The 6,107-nt window shown below is 50.3% G+C and overlaps 1 long non-coding RNA gene across 2 annotated transcripts; it reads right to left on the reverse strand.

Annotated features, from left to right (window-relative positions):
• Window positions 1–1,004: 1,004 nt before the first annotated feature.
• Window positions 1,005–5,173, reverse strand: LOC136612603 (uncharacterized). Of its 2 annotated transcripts, none has more exons than XR_010790407.1 (3): window positions 5,092–5,173; window positions 3,149–3,190; window positions 1,005–1,753 (listed from the first exon to the last, which is right to left on the reverse strand). It is a non-coding gene; the product is annotated as an uncharacterized lncRNA (long non-coding RNA). The 2 variants fall into 2 exon arrangements; XR_010790406.1 differs by having other exon boundaries at window positions 3,123–3,190.
• Between the last annotated feature and the right edge of the window lie 934 nt (window positions 5,174–6,107).

Here is a 6,107-nt window from a genome sequence, read left to right on the forward strand (position 1 = left end):
CATATCACATGCATGTGAAGCCCATTCTTTCCTACAGGATCCTTCCCAATAATGATATTTTGTAGCCTGCAGCATTGCGAGTCAAAAACCTTGCGGGTTTTGCGATATGCCCACGACTCGCGCAGTTTCGTAGCCTTCCTTTGTGGCGATTTTCGTGCGGTGCAATGCAACTTTGCCCGACAGAAATCCTGGCCTAAACTATGCCCTAGAAGCAGGAGGAAAAAAATAATACATCATCTTAGAAGCGCTGTCCAGCTCCATTGCATCTTCTTCCCCGGTCCTCAGCACTGTTCATCAGGTCTTCCAGCCGGGGACTGAAAAATCCCCGCCTCCTGGAAGTGCTGCCTATGGCTGAGTGCTGTGATGCTTAGGCAATCAGAGCCATCCCTCAATGAATCATTGAATGGCTGTGATTGGTTCATCAAGCGCTAGCTCTGTTTTCCCCAAGCAGAACAGCACTCAGCCAGAGGCAGTGCTTCCAGGAGGCAGTGATTTTTCAGTTCTAAGCCAGAAGAGATGATGGAAGAACAGAACTGGGGTCCGGGAAGAAGATGCAGCGGATTATTTTCGGGGGTATAATTTCAAGCCTCCCCCCCACCGAAAATCCTCACAAGTGGTGCTACAACATCGCACGATTTTGTAGAACTACCGTATATACCGGCGTATACCACGACTTTTGAACCCCCAAAAATCTGCTCTGAAGTCGGGGGTCGTCTTATATGCCGGTAATACAAAAAAAAGAAAAAAAAAGTGTCAAAAAAAAAAATCGTTACTCACCTCCCCCAGCGTTCTGCGGCGCTGCTGCAGGCTGTCGCTCCCTCCTGGTCCCCGGCAGAGCATTGCTTTCTGAATGCTGGGCTTGAAATCCCAGCCTCCAGAAAGCTAATACTGTGATTGGCTAACACACGCCGTCAGCCAATCACAGCCATTCAATGACATCATTGAATGGCTGTGATTAGCTAAAACACACGTGCCATCAGCATCCAGAAAGCAATGCTCTGCCAGGGACCAGGAGGCAGCGACATCCTACAGCAGCGCAGCAGAACGCCAGGGGAGGGGAGTAACGATTTTTTTTTTTGCTCCACTGTATTCCCGGCGTATAAGGTAACGGTTGGGGGGGGGGTCGTCTTATACGCCCCATCGCCTTATACGCCGGAATATACGATACTTGGAACTTGGTAGCACCACAAATTCACGGTATCATGGACCACCAATGCAATAGCGCGCCGTCCGTGTCAAGGAGGCCTAAACGGGTGCGTTTTATGCGAGTGTGATAACGGACTGAGAAACTGTGATTTTTGTGTGATGCATTTTGAGAGACATTTTGCATTACGGCACTTGTCATTTATTCCCTATAGGAGTAAAAAAGCATCACATTGCACTTGCATGTACATGTCAGCGCAATGTGTTTTTTTTTTCCTACCCCCAAAGGGAAGAATGGGCGATTGCTCATCAGAAACATCCCAAAATAGAACATGGTGCAATTTTTCCTGCAGCTCTGCAAGAGAAGAGTCTCACAGGTAAACGCCCCCCAAATTATGGGTTATCTTCTTGTGCATCTCGTTATGCACAGAAATCTTGCAGGAAAATCATAAGCTGGAGGCATTAAAAAAAAAAAAAATCAAAGTTATGTAGATACTGTAGCTCAATCTGTCACACAAAGGCTGGAAACCCTTCCATTTTCCTTTAAGGCAGTTTACATTCTTGAATAATAACGGATGAGCCGAGTGACTCCTCCTCCGGGGAGCGGCTTCTAGAGAACAAAAAATATATACATACATCATAAAAGTGAACAATGACTGATTTGTTCCATAGCTAAATATCTATTGCCAGCGTAGTACTGGTATGACAAGCCACACTATCAGGCCTCCCTCACACAGGCGGTTCTTACCGCGATTAACGCTGCCTTTTGAAGGCTCCCATCGAAATCAGTGGGGCCTCGCAGACGCGCTTGATCTCGGCGCTGGACGGCACTTTTCAGCGCTGTGATATTTCAATGCAGTCTGCTCTATCTTTGTCCGTTTAGTGCATCTCATCACGATGATGGGCTGCGATAAAACACGCTTTTGGCTGCAGAGAGCTGCAGCCAGAAGTGAAATTGCAGCGCTTTACCATGTTCATGTGTGAGGGAGGCCCAAGAGGTCACCCACACTTGTCAGTAGCTAGTGTACCCAAGCCTGTAAGTACAGAAGAGTCCGTACGGCATACTGCTACACTAGTCAACCAGTCGCAGGACATGTGCGCACTACTTGCTTTAGAACTTGTTTAATGGTTACGCAACAAACATTTACAAGTAGCAATAAGACAATACTTAGATAGACATGTCTAACGCTGAAATAACAGCTTTATTTGAAACTATTAAGCATTTTCTATAAACCACAAATACCTTCATAGAACAAAACATGACAGCTGCATTACATTCACAAAAAAGTTAAATCCCAACTATCCTCAACAGGCCGGGACAAGTGCAATACCACATAAACAACAACAGCATTGCAATCAATCCCAACCTGCACAGAAAGGGGCGTCTCGTTCTTTAGCGTCCGGCAGTATGTGGCGACATGATCAGTTTTGCATGGATTTGCACAGCGAGCCTTAGAGCAGCTGGAAGCAAACCTGCAAAACTACTCATGGGACCCCTGAGGAAACGAACTCAAAAGAAATACAGGTTAGTAGAAGATTTGTGGCTAGTAGTACTTTAAGTGCTCATGATGCAGTAGAACGCTATAAACTACCTGCACTATAAGCACTTTAGCACTACTGAAGCCATGATACAACGGCGCCCGCCGTGGTCGGGTGGTGGAATAGTTGACAGCACAGACCGCTATCAGTTTTGCATAGATTTGCACAACTCAATTCTTCTTGTAGTGCAACTATGCAAAACTTATAGAGGGCTGCATGAAGCATCAAAACGCAATCAGTGGAAGAAGGTCAATGGAAAGCGCACTTCTTATGCCAGAAGGAGCATTTAGGGCAGTAGATGCTAATCTACTTCACTATCTGCACTAGATGCACCTTAGAACAAAAAGTACAACATGTACCCACATTGGTAGCAGTATGCAACCTCCGCCAACATAATGCTACAAGTGCCTTCACTGCAGTAGGTTGGCTTACATAACTACCTGCACTGTAAGCACTTTGGCATTACCATTGACACTCAGCGATACCAAGCCTTCTGCCGCTCCACGATCTGAAAAAAAAAAAAAATTTGTATAATTACTACAAACAAGCTGTGAATCCACTGGTGCCATTTAAAGTTTGTGTAATATATTAAACTAGATTTAGGGCCCTTTTACACAGAACGATCATTAAAAAAAAATCATTGGATCGTGCGCACCTGAATGATAATTGCTTAGTATAAACACAATGTTGTAGCCTGTGAACAGCGATCAGTCATTCACATTGACTGGTACAGGGAGTGTAAACGACTCAGCGAACGCAACCATGAACTGCTCCTCTGCCCGTGTGAGCCAACTCTAATTGTTCACTCATGCAAATGCAGCCAAGTGACATCTTTAAAAAAAAAAAAATTAAATAAAATTGAAGAAGTTTCCGGACCTTGGAGATTAAGGGTGCGTTCACATGTGCAGGTTTTGCTCAGCTCATTTAATGCAGTTTATGAAGCCAAAACCAGGCGTGGACCATAAGAGGAGGAGAGGATGGATACGTGGTCCTCAAAAACTGCATGAAAGCCACCTGAACAAAGCCTGCCCGTGCGAGCGCATCCTAAGGGGCTGGTTAGGTGTGAAGAGGGGCATTTATATGGCAGAGTGCGATATGGGTCCCAGAAACTCGGATCAATATGGCACTTGTAAAGCAGATCGTGAGTGTGAGGAGTTGAGAAAAACAAGTTAAAAAGGTATGTTTTTCCCAATACTTCAAATTCCGTCACACTTGCGAGATGCAATTTTTTTTGCCTTCCATAGAAAACAATGGCCAATATTGACCAACAATAAGTCACACTTGTCCTAACTGACTGTCTGAAGCAGAAGCTCAGACAAGATGAACGCATTTAAAATAAGGTGTTCTCTAGGTTTTCTCTGCGCAGAAGTAGTGTGAAACCACTGAGATGGGGCATCACTAAGCCCTCACCAAGTCCTAGTGTCCCCTGCCCAGCCAGTGGCAGCCCCTTGGTGATGGGTGACACAGCGTGGAGGACATGTGACACAGGGCCTGCTCCTTTGTGGTGCAGAGAACGTGGTGAGCAGCCACACATCCTCCCTGGCCGCCACAGAACACAACGCCCCCTGCAGGCCGGCCACGTGTTAGGCCTCCGGACTAGGGGTGTCCCTGTTAGCAGTGAGGGAGGATAGTGCGGGGAGCTGCGCCTCTGCGGCCCTCATGGAAGCAGCACGTGTTGCTGCCGTGGCGCCGCTCACCGCTAGGGGCGCTGCGTAGATCCAGCCTTGCCCTATGCGTCTCCAGCGAGTACCTCACACGAACCCTGTGAACGAAGAGGCACAAGGCTGCGCAGTACTGCGCCACAATCCACACAGCCGGCCGAGCGGCCTCCTCCTCCCCGCCCGGGCCGTGTGCTGAGGTGAAGCTGCGGCATGTACCGCGAGGCCTCAGCGCTCTCCTGCGCAGCACTAACGTACTGTGTGCTCCCCTCCCCCACACTCCACTCTCCCGCCTAACATGGCGCCGTAGAGTCCCTCAGCTGTTCCTGCCGCTAACAATGAGCGGCGCGGCGGCCTTGGACTCCGCTTACGGGATGTAAACACGGAAGGTCACGGCGAGCGGGAAGTCCCGTCACACAAAGGGCTTTGTCCCCGTGGGAGGGCGGCCAGTCCCCGCGAGCCCGGCACAATGCGGAGCGGGTCCGCAGACAATGGGGGGCCGCACACGGTCCGGGCCGGCCTGCTGCCGCTTTGTTCCGCCGTGAAGTTTCCCTCCCCGCAGCCCCAGCCTCCACAGCCGCCGCCGCCGCTGCAGCACGCGTTTCAAATCTCCCTCATTCTTCCGCACTGTGGGAGAGCCGCGGCTGCCATGCGCTCCACTAGGATAAACACAGGGAAGCCTCCATCTTCACACGCGTCCCACCTCCGGCGCTACAGCCCCGCATCCAGCCTCCCAGCGCCCCGGACTCACCTCACAGCCCCCTCCGGAGGGGTAGCGGCTCCCCATTAGCAATACGGCCGCGAAAGTGGCGCGAATGATGTCTGAATCCGACCATGTGGGTGAATGAAGGGCGGCTCCCGCACGAACGTAAATATCTACAAGCCCAGTTGGTTCATTAGCATAAAAAAAAATGGACTTCCGACCCGCCGCTCAGCCAATCAGCGTCCCCGCAGCGCTCCGTGCACAGGGGAAGTGCTGCGCCCCCTTACTACACACAGGCGCGCAATACTACGAGCCGCACGAGACGACGCAGCGGCAGCGAACACACAACACAACGTGTTCCCACGGCCAACGGGGGCCCGCTGGGGACAAGCCGTGTGCAGGACCTCACAGCGGCTCATCACGTGTGTGCGGGCACCGCCGTGGGCACTCGTAGTAAACCGCACACGGCCATGGAGGGAGCTTCTCGTGTACTGCCTGGTGATCCTGCGTGTACACATACATGTGGCGGCCTCACACACGTGTGCTATGGAGGTCCTGGGTTCACACACACGTGTGCCATGTAGAGGGCACCTTTATACGTGTCCTACAATAAACGGTAGGGACTAATCACCCCGTACGGAAATGCTTTCACCTCCTGCTTCCTGTTGGAATCCAGTCCCATCCTCTGGTGATCCGGGCGTGGGAAGACACACAAGTGTTAGACAAAGAAGGGCTCACACCCGCACGGTTACTGTGAGCCGCAGCCATGGCATCCCGCCTCTGGACCGCATGCTACACACGGGCGATCGCCAGAATATAGCGCCAGTGGTCAGCAATGCGTTTTTTTAGAGAATAATCCCGCATCGCTGCCGTCCGCCGTAAAGTCGTGCGATTTTCTTTATCGCTAAATACAATGGGACTTTCTAATGTTAAAATCGCCAGGCATGTTTGTTGCGATGCGATAAAGCGCAGGCTCCATAGGGATACAGGGGAGATAAAGAGTCAAACATCGTAGGAAGATAGAACATGCTGCCATTTTTTTATTTCTCAACATCACATCAGTA

Source organism: Eleutherodactylus coqui, chromosome 1 (assembly GCF_035609145.1).
Source record: "Eleutherodactylus coqui strain aEleCoq1 chromosome 1, aEleCoq1.hap1, whole genome shotgun sequence".
Classification (NCBI taxonomy): domain Eukaryota; kingdom Metazoa; phylum Chordata; class Amphibia; order Anura; family Eleutherodactylidae; genus Eleutherodactylus; species Eleutherodactylus coqui.